We start from the raw sequence: 11,418 nt of genomic DNA, 5'->3' as shown, positions 1-11,418 counted from the left end.
AAGAATTCACGGACAAACTATTCCAAATTGCCACAAGACAGCAATCCCTGGGATCCACTGGTTTGGTAAACTGTGGATTGAAGTTGAAGAGTGTAGTAGAGATTAAAAAATGTCTGGTCTCTCAGGGATAAAAGATGAACGGATACAAGGAGAGCAGTAGTCCCTCAAGCCCACTGGCAGGATAATCAGTAATCATACAATAATGAGTAAAAGGGCTCGAGCAATCAAGAGTCCCTTGCAGGATGCAAATGCAACGAAGAACAAGGGTTAAAATGGTTTTAAGTCCCTACTACACCCTTCACCTTCAGTCCACAGTTTACCAAACCAGTGGATCCGAGGGACTGTTGTCCTTTGGCAAGTTGGAATCGTTAGTCTGTGAATTCTTATATTAACGAGATGAGATTCCTATTCTAGAAAAGCCAACCTTGGTCATCTTTGGTCCTGATGAGACACTATGATTCTGAAAGGGTTGAAACGCCATCGACACGATCATAGAGACTGAACAAAGTTTTTCACAGTTTCAGATACACTCAATGAATTTCTGTATCCATGAGTGTTAATGATTGAAACTGCTGTCTCATTTTTGTATCCACCAATCACCTTCCTTTTGTTGATTTCCGTTTCACTTCTACCTTTCCTTGGTTCTGGTTTGATTACATACTAGAGTTCTTTACTCTATCACTACACCCTTTTTTTGTATTTTTGCGCACATTTTTCTTCTTTAATAAAACTCTGTTCGACTGAACTATGTTACATACTGGCTAAGTTGTCATTGCTCATTCTAAAAGCTTTTTAATCTTGCGTTGAGCTTTTGTCTGATTCAGTCTGCACAGACATATCTGATATTTACAATTCTTTTTTTGTTATTGAGTTCCATGTGAACACATATTTCAAGGATTATTTGATACCCCTGTTTGCAAGGTTGCTCCTGTTCTTTTGTTTAAATACAGACTAAATTAGACATAACATGTAACAGAAGTAAAAGGGCCAGGGTTACAAATGAAGACAAGGCGGTACTAAGGAGGGACTAACAAGCCTATCAACGAATCAGAAGCCAGCATTTACAAAGGACAATGACAAAAGCCAATGAAAAATATGGGCAGGGCTTAAAGTCCATATTTTAATACAGAATGACTCGCAGAGCTGCGCGTGCCCTGCCCAGGCTCGATGCAAAAATGGATATTAAAACTAATACAGCTTGGACATAATCGGCACAGCTGACCAAGATGAGTCATAAAGATCTTTGGTTGTTGAAGGATGAAAAGCATATCCTGCTATGGAAAAGCTATTTTTAAAAAAAGCTCACGAAACAGAGAGACCCCTTCCAAGTTTTTTCTGGTTAAAAAGAAAGTTTCGGAGAACGAAGACCAGTTCTAGATCTATGGATGGCATCTCAATGTTGTCTTGTGCAAACAATTATTCTATATGGTAACTCACCATGCTTTTGTACTATTTCTTATGAAAGAATAATTTGACTTTATTGGACCAAGCCGATGTCTACTTCTGCATCTCCAGTCACTCCATATATCAGATATTTCTAAGATTCAAGGTTGCTGGTCACCATTGTCACTTCAAAGTGCTCTTTTAATTCCAAGTCTGCTCCAAGGATGGTCACAAAATGTTTGGCACCTTAGCATTGTATCTTTTGTTATTAGGTCACTGAATATAGCCCTGGTTCAAAACTGGTTAAGTAGAGTGTGTGTCCGTGGTGGCCACAAAGGAATCAATAACTGCTGGTCTTCATTAATTCTGCAGACCGGGCTTAGTCTGAACAAAGAGAAATTGATTCTACAGCCATCATGCATCATTCATTTCCTTGGGGCTGTCTTAAACACCGTAAAGTAAAAATGCTTTTCCCCTCACAGGAAAGACCAGCAAACCAATCTGCATTAGCAAATCTGATTCAAATGCAGCCTTCTGGGCATGATTTTGTCATGTATATGTCTTATCCCTTTTTGGCAACTGAAAATGAAGCCAATACAGTAAGGTCTCTACAAATAATGGGCACAGTGATCCGGTTCCTTCGATTACCTCATTATGTCACAATAAGGAGGAGGACTGCCCTTCTGTGGTGGATGTCCAAAAACAACTGCGAGTAGGTCTTCGTTCTTCAATCTGACTTCATAATGACCACGGATGCATCCGTGGAGGGATCTGAACTGCATAGCCAGGAAACAGCAGTAAGAGGACTGTGGTACAGTCAGGAGACAGACCTAGTCTTCAATGTGCTTCATCTAAGGGTCATTAGAAGAGGTCAACAATCTTTCCTACTCTGAATACACCAGTCATAAGTGTTGATCCGTACTGACAATACAAGATTTATGTTTTATGTCAACAAGTCGTTAAGGCACACGGTTACAACTACCGTCCGCAGCCTTTGTAGCACTGCGGCATGCGCCTTCAAATCTCCCGATAAGTTGACCGTCTTTCCAGGAATAGACGGTAACCAAGGTGATCTGCAGGAACTAAATGACAGCCTGAAATGGAAGATGTTAAATGCATATTACAAAAACCAAAACTGGATCGGTTTCGAACGCTGGCAACCAAACAAAAAAAATATTTCACATGAACAATTATTTGCAAGCTGGAACAAGTGGGACTGCATCTCACATGGTCTGGGGTGTTTCTGAATGCTTTTACTCCAGTCACATTAATTCTGAGAGAAAACATGAATGGATGATTCTAATTGCTCTGGAGTGGCCCAAACAAATCTGGTTCATGGATTTATTTTCAAATTTGCGGAATCGCCTGCCATTCCACTTCAATTGCAAATAAACCACTGCCGCAGTTAGCATGGACAAGTCCTGCATCACAACCCATGGTCTTTGAAATGATCAGCCTGGCTCCTGTGTTCAAGCAATTCTCTAATTTAGACATTCCTACAGACTTAAGTGTACAGCACTGGCTTGTGCAAGAATGCCTCTAAACTAAATATATATGCATGTAAATGGAAGAGATTTGGTACCGGGTGTTCATTAAGACAATCCTCCTTTATCTTTACAGCCCCCATCAGATCTTACCTTATCTACTAAAATTGTCCCATACTGGTTTTAGACTTGTATCAATCAGAATGTACATTGCAGTCATACTGAGGTACCGTTGGTCTCTAGACCAACGCTTCTTTTAAGGCGTTACAAGGCGTCAGAGGAATTTGTGGAAGGTCTCTTCAGAACATTCCCTCCAATGAGGAATTCATTAATGAAATAGGAACATGACACAGTGGTATCCTTGGTAATAAGGAGACAGTTCTCAGGGGATAGCTTCAAATAATTTTCTTGAAAATAGCCCTTATTGCAAATGTATAGTCAAAGTCTTATAATGAACTTTACCAAGGAAATAGTAACACTGCACTAATCTGAGTTTATACCAAAGATGCCTACTGACCTACATCTCGGTGAACTAGTTCTACTCAAACCTTTCTTTCAGCACTCTTTGGATGCAGCTGTGAGAGCTTTGAATGTGATTGATGTGTGCAAATGGCTGAAATTCTATTATAACAACACTAATGAATTTAGAGAGTCCGATCAATTGCTAACATCATACTCTAATCCACAAAAAGGAAATCTGTTAAATTAGGAAATGTCCAGATGGGTAGCAAAATCTGTCATTTACTGCAACAGTAAAGCTGGATGGCTGCTTGCAAATACAGTGAAAGTACATTCTACAAAAAGCATAGCCGCTTGTGCTGCTTTTCTAGGCAGAGGTATTCCTTGCAGTTATTTGACATATAGCAATATGGAGATGTCCAAGCACTTTTACTTTACACTACCACTTGTATATAGTAGCAGACTGTTCGTAGTGGGCCAAGTAGTTCTTCATCTTTGCAGACTTAGTGAGCCTTTCTTTTATTTTCCTTCCTCCCACACTGTTGATGTGTTAATTATGTTGCGGTTTGCTTTCCCAGTCCTAAAATGGAAATCTATGAAGGATGCAATGATGGTGACTTCTGATGGATACTTCTAACTGCAGATTCCTCTCTGTAGAATACTCTCAAGGTGCTCGACAGTTTAGTTTAGAAGTACTCCTGCTTGTTACTAGATGGCTCTGTAGGCTCATTTTGCCCTGGGAGTGACAAAGTGAAACTGATCACATGAGCACCAATGCTGCAAAATAATATTGGTTCCTTTCTTTACGTGCATTTTGACTTGGTTTCGAAGCTCCTGTTCATCTGTTTGATCATACCTAAAAGTGTCTTGTTTCAACGTGAGGGGGTGAACTTATAAAGGTTTGATATCCTGTGCTGGTACTGGGGTGGTGCTTGTTGATGTTTGTGGACACTTAAAAACATTCAGCATCTGATCTGGACTCCTGAATATTAGTTGCCTATAAGCATTAATGCAACCTCCATGCCAGTAAAATTACAGGTGTGCACTTAGTGTGATTTAGAAGGCTTAACAGTAGCAACATCTAACACATTTATCTTAAAAAGGCTCCGGGCCCTGTGCTAGTTCAGATGCTCACATCGTATATTCTTTGGAAGGCAGTAAGAAAAGGTATCAGATATTAGAGATACCATTATCTGAAAGGGTCATGTTAGTGATAGATTCTTTACCTTAGAATAACCCCCAGGCGTTAGGCTGGATCCGGAAAGATTTCATCAGCAGTACCCCTGCGTGTTGGTAGGAGTCGTTGTACGGCTCAGCTTACATAGTTGGTGTCGTAGTCGCCAAGATGACGTTGCTGGAGCTACTTAGACGCGCACTGACGTCCGTTCTTTCTTTTTCTGCGCCAGCAAGTGCAGATCCGAAGAGAGCGCTACCCCCAGTCGTTTTTTGAAGACTTTTTTCTCTGTTTTTTGAGTACTTGGACTCCAGGTGCATAGGTATGCTCGGTTTCAAGTCTTGCGCGGCCTGTCCCCGCACTATGTTGGTGACGGATTCGCACTGTGAGTGTCTCTACTGCCTGGGGCGCGACCACGAGTCGTGCCCCTAATGCTGGGCCTTGGCTCCGAAAGCTTTGAGGGAGCAGTCCCGAAAGTTGCGAGAGGCCGGCAGTTGGCTCCGCGCCGTTCCAGGTCCCGGGCCAGTGGGAGGTTGAGGGACCGGCTGCGGCGCCATCACCACCATTCGAAGTCTTCGCACTCGGAGTCCGGTAAGGCGAAGCACAAAAAGTCGAAGAAGCGCCGTGGCTCTATGCCTTCCCCTAGCCGGTCGCCCGATGCCGCTGAGGGTGCAGGTGGCGCTGCCCCTGCGGCTCTGGCGGAACCGCCGCAGTTGCCGATGGCCTACCTGTCCTTTCCGGGTCCATCGGCGACTCCGGCCCAGCTGCAGGAGTTCCTGTCAGCCATGGCACGTGTCTTCAGACCGTCCGGCCCCGCCGGTGCTCCTACGGTCCCCGCAGGCCTGACTGGAGGTCCTCGTTCTTTGACGTCTCCGGCCCGACGTCGTCGACGACTTCGGTCTTGACGCTGAGAGACACCCATGGATCCACGCCCATTTCGGTTGGCCCAGTACGACCTTCACTTACATCGCCGGTGCTGCCACCGGCGTCGGCTGGCCTCTGCCCGGACGTGGAGCTGGTGCCGGAAGGGTGTCTACCAACGCAGATTCCGACGCCGTTTGGGAATTTCTTTCCCTTTCTTCACCCACCTCCTTATGTTCCACCTGTTCGGCAGGCTTTGGAGGATAGGGAGGACTGGGAGGGATCTGAGGACCCTCTCGCAGCACAATGCGAGTTAGACCCGGACTGGGATGAGGATCTGGGGGATGCAGGTGATCAGGATTATACTCCTGAACCTGGCTCACTGTCTACTTCACCCGTGGCTACGGAGGAGGGTGGTTCCTACTCTATGGTGTTGTGTAGGGCCGTCGAGGCTCTCCACGTCTAGTTTACTACTGTGGCCGTTAGGACTAACCTCCTAACAGGTGCTTCAGCCGGTGTCTTCTTCTACGGAGCCGCTGCTGCTCTTTAATGATGCACTCTCTGCCATTATTTTGGACACCTGGTCCAGGCCCAACACAGGGACTCCTGTGGATAAGAACGTGGCTCATCGCCCGGCCGACCCTGTTTTTCTCTCCCAACACCCTATCCCTGAGAGCTTGGTTGTCCAAGCCTCTGAGTGCCCCAGCGCGTTCCCTTCCACACCACCGGACAGGGAATCCAAGAAACTGGAGCAGTTTGGGAAGATTTTTTCTTCCGCCAGTTCAGGACTGGGGTCTGTGAACACCGCTTGTCTCTTGGGCCGTTATTCCCAAACTGTGTGGGATACGGTTGCGCAAGTGCTGTCTCAGTGTCCGGTTGAGGCTCGGTCAGTACTCTCCCAAGCTATTGCTGAGAGGAGAGAAGCAGCCAAGTTCACAATCCGTTGTGGTCTTGACACTGCTGACTCGCCGGACAGGGCGATTTCCACGACAGTGGCGCTACGCCACCTCGCCTGGCTGAGGACGACTGGCTTTTCTGGGGATATCCAGAACTCATTGATGGACATGCCGTTTGATGGCACTCGCCTGTTTAGCGATAAGGCGGATTGCGCGTCGAATCATTTTAAGGACTCGCGGGCTACAGCCAAGTCCTTAGGCCTTTCGGCCACACGCACTCCTTCTGCTTCTGCTTTTCGCTCCTTTTGTGGTCAAGGAAGGGGTGCCCAAGCACATTCGTTTCTGAGCCACAGGCCTGCGCAGCAACAGTTTCAGCGGAGCTGCAGACGTGGGACCCGCAGAGGCGTGCGGTCAGTCCACCACCCCCCTGCTGCCTTTGCCTCCAAACCTTCCTAGTCCAGTGTTTCAGGCCCACCAGATGCCTTTAGGTGGCAGGTTTCGCCAACACCTCCACCACTGGCGCACCATCACATCAGACAGGTGGGTTCTGCAAATTGTCCGAAGGGGTTACTCCCTCCCCTTTGAGACAACCCCCCCAGCCATGCCACCACAGTATCACCGCATGTCTGGAGATCACTTGGCACTTCTCCAGCAGGAAGTTACGGCCCTCTTGGCCAAGGAGGCCATCAAGCGCGTTCCGACGCCAGAAGTAGGTCGTAGTTGTTACTCCCACTACTTCTTGGTTCCAAAGAAGGACAAAGGCCTGCGACCCATCTTAAACCTTCGGAACGTCAATCGCTTCCTCTGGAAGGAGAAGTTCAAGATGCTCTCAGTTGCTCAGGTCTTGTCTGCCCTCGACCCGCAAGACTGGATGGTAGCGTTGGACCTGCAGGACGCGTATTTTCATGTCCCTGTCCTGCCGGCCCACCGGCGTTACCTGCGATTCACGGTAGGGCAGGATCATTTTCAGTTCACCGCGCTCCCCTTTGGCCTTACCAGCGCTCTTTGGGTGTTCACGTAAGTGATGGCGGTGGTGGCAGCTCATCTGCGCAGATCAGGGTTTCAGTTTTCCCCTATCTTGATGACTGGTTGTTTAAGGTGGGCTCGCAACAAACAGTCATCTCCCACCTCCAAACTACGGCCGACCTCCTGCATTTGCTGGGGTTCTCCATCAACGTGCCGAAGTCGCACCTGATTCCCTCTCAGAAACTCCTCTTCATCGGAGCGGCTCTGGACACGGCGCACGTTCGGGTTTATCCCCCTGAACTGCGAGTCCGGAACATTCGGGCTATGATTCAGATCTTTCAGCCCTTGTCCTGGGTTTCGGTCAGGACAACCTTGAGGCTACTGGGCCGCATGGCCTCCTGCTAACCAACCATGCCAGATGGCATATTCAGGCTCTGCAGTGGTACCTGTAGTTCCAGTGGGTGCAGCATCAGGGGAACCTGTCGGACTACGTCCAGAGCTCGGAGGACACTGCACAACAATTGCAGTGGTGGCTCACAAATCTGAATTGGGTAAGTGGCAGATCCCTCTCCCTTCCCCAGCCGGAGCACACAGTGGTGATGTATGCGTCCCTCCTGGGATGGGTTCGCCACATGGCAGAGGGGGAAATCAGAGGCCTCTGGTCTCCGGCGGAGTCCTGGGTCCATATCAGCCTTCTGGAACTTTGGACGATCCTTTTTGCACTGAAAGCATTCCTTCCCTCTGTCAAGGGGAGGGTGGTGCAGGTGTTCAGACAACACAACCGCAAAGTTGTATTGAAACAAACAGGGCGGGGTGGGGTCGTGGACCCTGTGTCAAGAGGCTCTGCGCCTCTGGACATGGCTGGAACGTCAAGGGATTTCCTTGACGGTTCAACACCTGGCAGGTTCTTTGAACGCCAGAGTGGACGAACTCAGCTGCAGGTGCATGATGGATAACGATTGGTGTCTTCACTCGGAAGTGGCGCAATGTCTCTTTCAACAGTGGGGAAAGCCTTGGTTAGATCTATTCACCACCGAAGAGAATGCGAGATGTCATCACTTCTGCGCGTTGGAATTTCCAAGACTGCACTCGTTCTAAAACGCTTTTCGCCACGAGTGGAGTTGCAGTCTATTGTACGCTTTTCCGCCTATACCACTTCTACCCAGAGTGCTGAAGATCAGGCGCGACCGGGCCCAAGTCATTGGTGTTGCTCCGGACTGGGCTCGAAGAGTTTGGTATCCCGAGCTACTCAGTATGAGCATGGATCCCCCGACCAGACTGCCTCTTTTGGAGGATCTTCTATCGCAGCAGCAGGGGATGGTCCTCCACCTGAATCTGTCCAGCCTCCACCTACATGTGTGGAGATTGAGCGGTGACAGTTGATTCCTTTTGACTTGCCTCCTGAAGTCTGTGATATCATTCTGGCAGCCGGGTGTCCCTCCACTAACTCTGTATACACCTGCAGGTGGAACAAATTTGTGGCATGGTGCAAAGCAAAGGCTGTGGATCCCCTTTCTGCCCCTCTTTCAGAAGTCCTTTTGTTCCTTCTTTCTCTGGCCCAGCTGGGCCCTGCTCTGGTTACCATTAAGAGCTATCTTTTTGCAATTTCAACCTTTCTCAGGCTCCCTGATCAGCCCTCTCTTTTCAAGTCCTTTGTTGTAAATGCATTTCTCAAAGGCATTACTCACCTTTTCCCTCCTATTCCGTTTGTAATGCCACAGTGGGACTTGAATCTGGTTCTTACCTATTTAATGTGCGCTCCATTTGAGCCACTTCACAACTGTCCTCTTCGTTTATCAACTTTGGAAACTGATTTCCTGGTTGCCATCACATCCGGCAGGCATGTGAGTGAGCTCCAGGCTCTTTCCTGTAAGCCTCTTTTTCTGTCGGTCCATCCGGACAAGGTTTTGCTTCGCACTCATCCTTCCTTCTTGCCAAAGGTTGTCACTGCCTTCCACATCGTGCAAACTATCACCTTGCCCACTTTCTTTCTGCCTCCGCACCCTTCCAGAGAGTAAGCAAGGCTCCACCGTCTGGAACCAAAACGTGCGCGCTCCTTTTATCTGAATTGCAAACAGTTCCGAGTGGATGACCAGCTCTTTGTTGGCTACATGGGCGCCAAGAAAGGCTGGGATGTACACAAGAGGACTATCTCCCGTTGGGTTGTCTTGTGTATCAAGGCCTGTTATGCTCTGGCTAAAAAGGAACCTTCGACTGGGTTGTGCGCCCATTCTAAAAGGGCGACAGCAGCTACTACTGCATTGGGACGTGGTGTCCCCCTGCAAGACATCTGTCAGGCAGCCACATGGGCCTCGCTGCACACTTTTACTAAGCATTATTACCTTGATAGTCCAGTCCTGAGCGACAGCTTCTTTGGCTGTTCTGTTCTCCGTGACTTTCTGGTGTGATCTTTGTTCGCAGACCCACCACCGGGGTTGGTATTGCTGAGGTATCTATTCTAAGGTAAGGAATCTATCACTAACGTGTCTCTTTCAGATGCACAAGTTACTTACTTGTGTAACGATATATGCGTGTGTGTAAGTAGCTCCAGCGATGTAATCTCGGTGACTACGATGCCAACGACGTACGCGGAGCCATATGAAAACGCCTACCGAATCACAGGGTTACTGCTGACTAAAGCTTTCCAGATCCAGCCTTACGCCTGGGGGTTATTCTAAGGTAAGGAATCTATCCCAAACTAATGTCTCTTACAGATATATTGTTACACAAGTAAGTAACTTGTGCAACATGGACAAGGTTTGACACCTGTGTCTGCTCAGAACCATTGGTATTTTCTGAACAAAGGTTCTGAGGGATGTGGATCATAGGGAACCAACCTTCTTCCTTGTACAGATATGGAGTTGCACATTACTTGTAGAATGCAAGTGGCTTAGACACCTCCCCAAAAGGATTTTCGAACGGTTAGTTCAAATGTGCCATTACCCAACCAGAAAGCTGCAGAGATACTAGTCACTATGGAAATTAAAAATTTTCTCTTTGGAGATTTTGATGTCTGCAGGGCCAACAACGAAGCCTCTGCCACCATTCAATGAGTTTTTTTTGGACATCATTATGACAGCTTAGCAGATGCCCAATTCATCAGTGGTGAATAGGCACTTGGCACACAGCAAATTCCTGACAGGTCATCGAACACCTAGTGGTCCAATGCCTCGGAAAAAGAGGTGTTCAATTCATGCGGCGTGACCATGGGGACGGCTAATGCTTCTTATCTTTTAGTAAGACCTACTCCTGCATTAGGGGAAATTGCAGTAACAGTCACAAACAACCTGACAATTCATATACAGAGGAACCTTTGTGGAATTGGTTGTAGATGGTGAGGACACAATTAAGCACATTTTCAAAACTGACCCTATAGATTTTGTGGTGCGCTCAGTAAACCTAGATGTGAAAGTCCAGGCTAAACTTGAGGGCCCTTCAAATGTTTTTTGGTGACGTGGGAAAACCTTATGAACACTGAAGTGTGAAATTAAGAAAAAGACTATCATTGCGATAGATTGAAGCACAATAGTGATATTTGTTTTTTTTTTATGTCATTCTAGCTCTCGGTTCACCAACAGACAGTTCCATCAGTAATACAGAGGTTTTGTAGTTACCATATGGTGAATTTCTTTTAACCAAGACCAGTACAAAAGGGCCAGCCCAACAAACTGCCTAATTTGAGCTCTTGCTTGCAGGTAGATCCCACTGACACTCATTTTGGGACACCAATACTGTTTCTCATCTGAGCTTTAACCAGAGAAAGCGAGATATAACACAAAAGAAAGACAAGAGGATGAAGAGAAACCGAAAAATGGTGGCAAAGGGAGAGAGCAGCGATTTAAAAAAACATTGGCCACCAGCACCTATTATTTTATAAATTAAGCACTGCCTACAACATATATCCAAAAGCAATTAAACAGACAGCCGTCCACTAACAGCCTTCACTTGGCTCCAAAACCTTTCTAGAACGAACTCCTCAATAGAGCTCTTTCTGCACAAACGGAAGGAGATTGCTAAACCAATGGGTTCTGTTGATGATTCAGAGTGGATACTGCTTCCATGCTTTGTAAAACTGCCCTATTCCTCCTCCCTCCTCAAACACACTGATGAACAAGGAGAAAATTAATCTCTCGAAAGAGACAAAGTGTGCAACCTGAAGAGAAATAAAAGGATGCTACTTAAGATGCTCCATAGT

The sequence above is a fragment of the Lissotriton helveticus genome, chromosome 5_1, assembly GCF_964261635.1.
Source record: "Lissotriton helveticus chromosome 5_1, aLisHel1.1, whole genome shotgun sequence".
NCBI lineage: Eukaryota > Metazoa > Chordata > Amphibia > Caudata > Salamandridae > Lissotriton > Lissotriton helveticus.
This window is presented reverse-complemented; position numbering follows the sequence as displayed.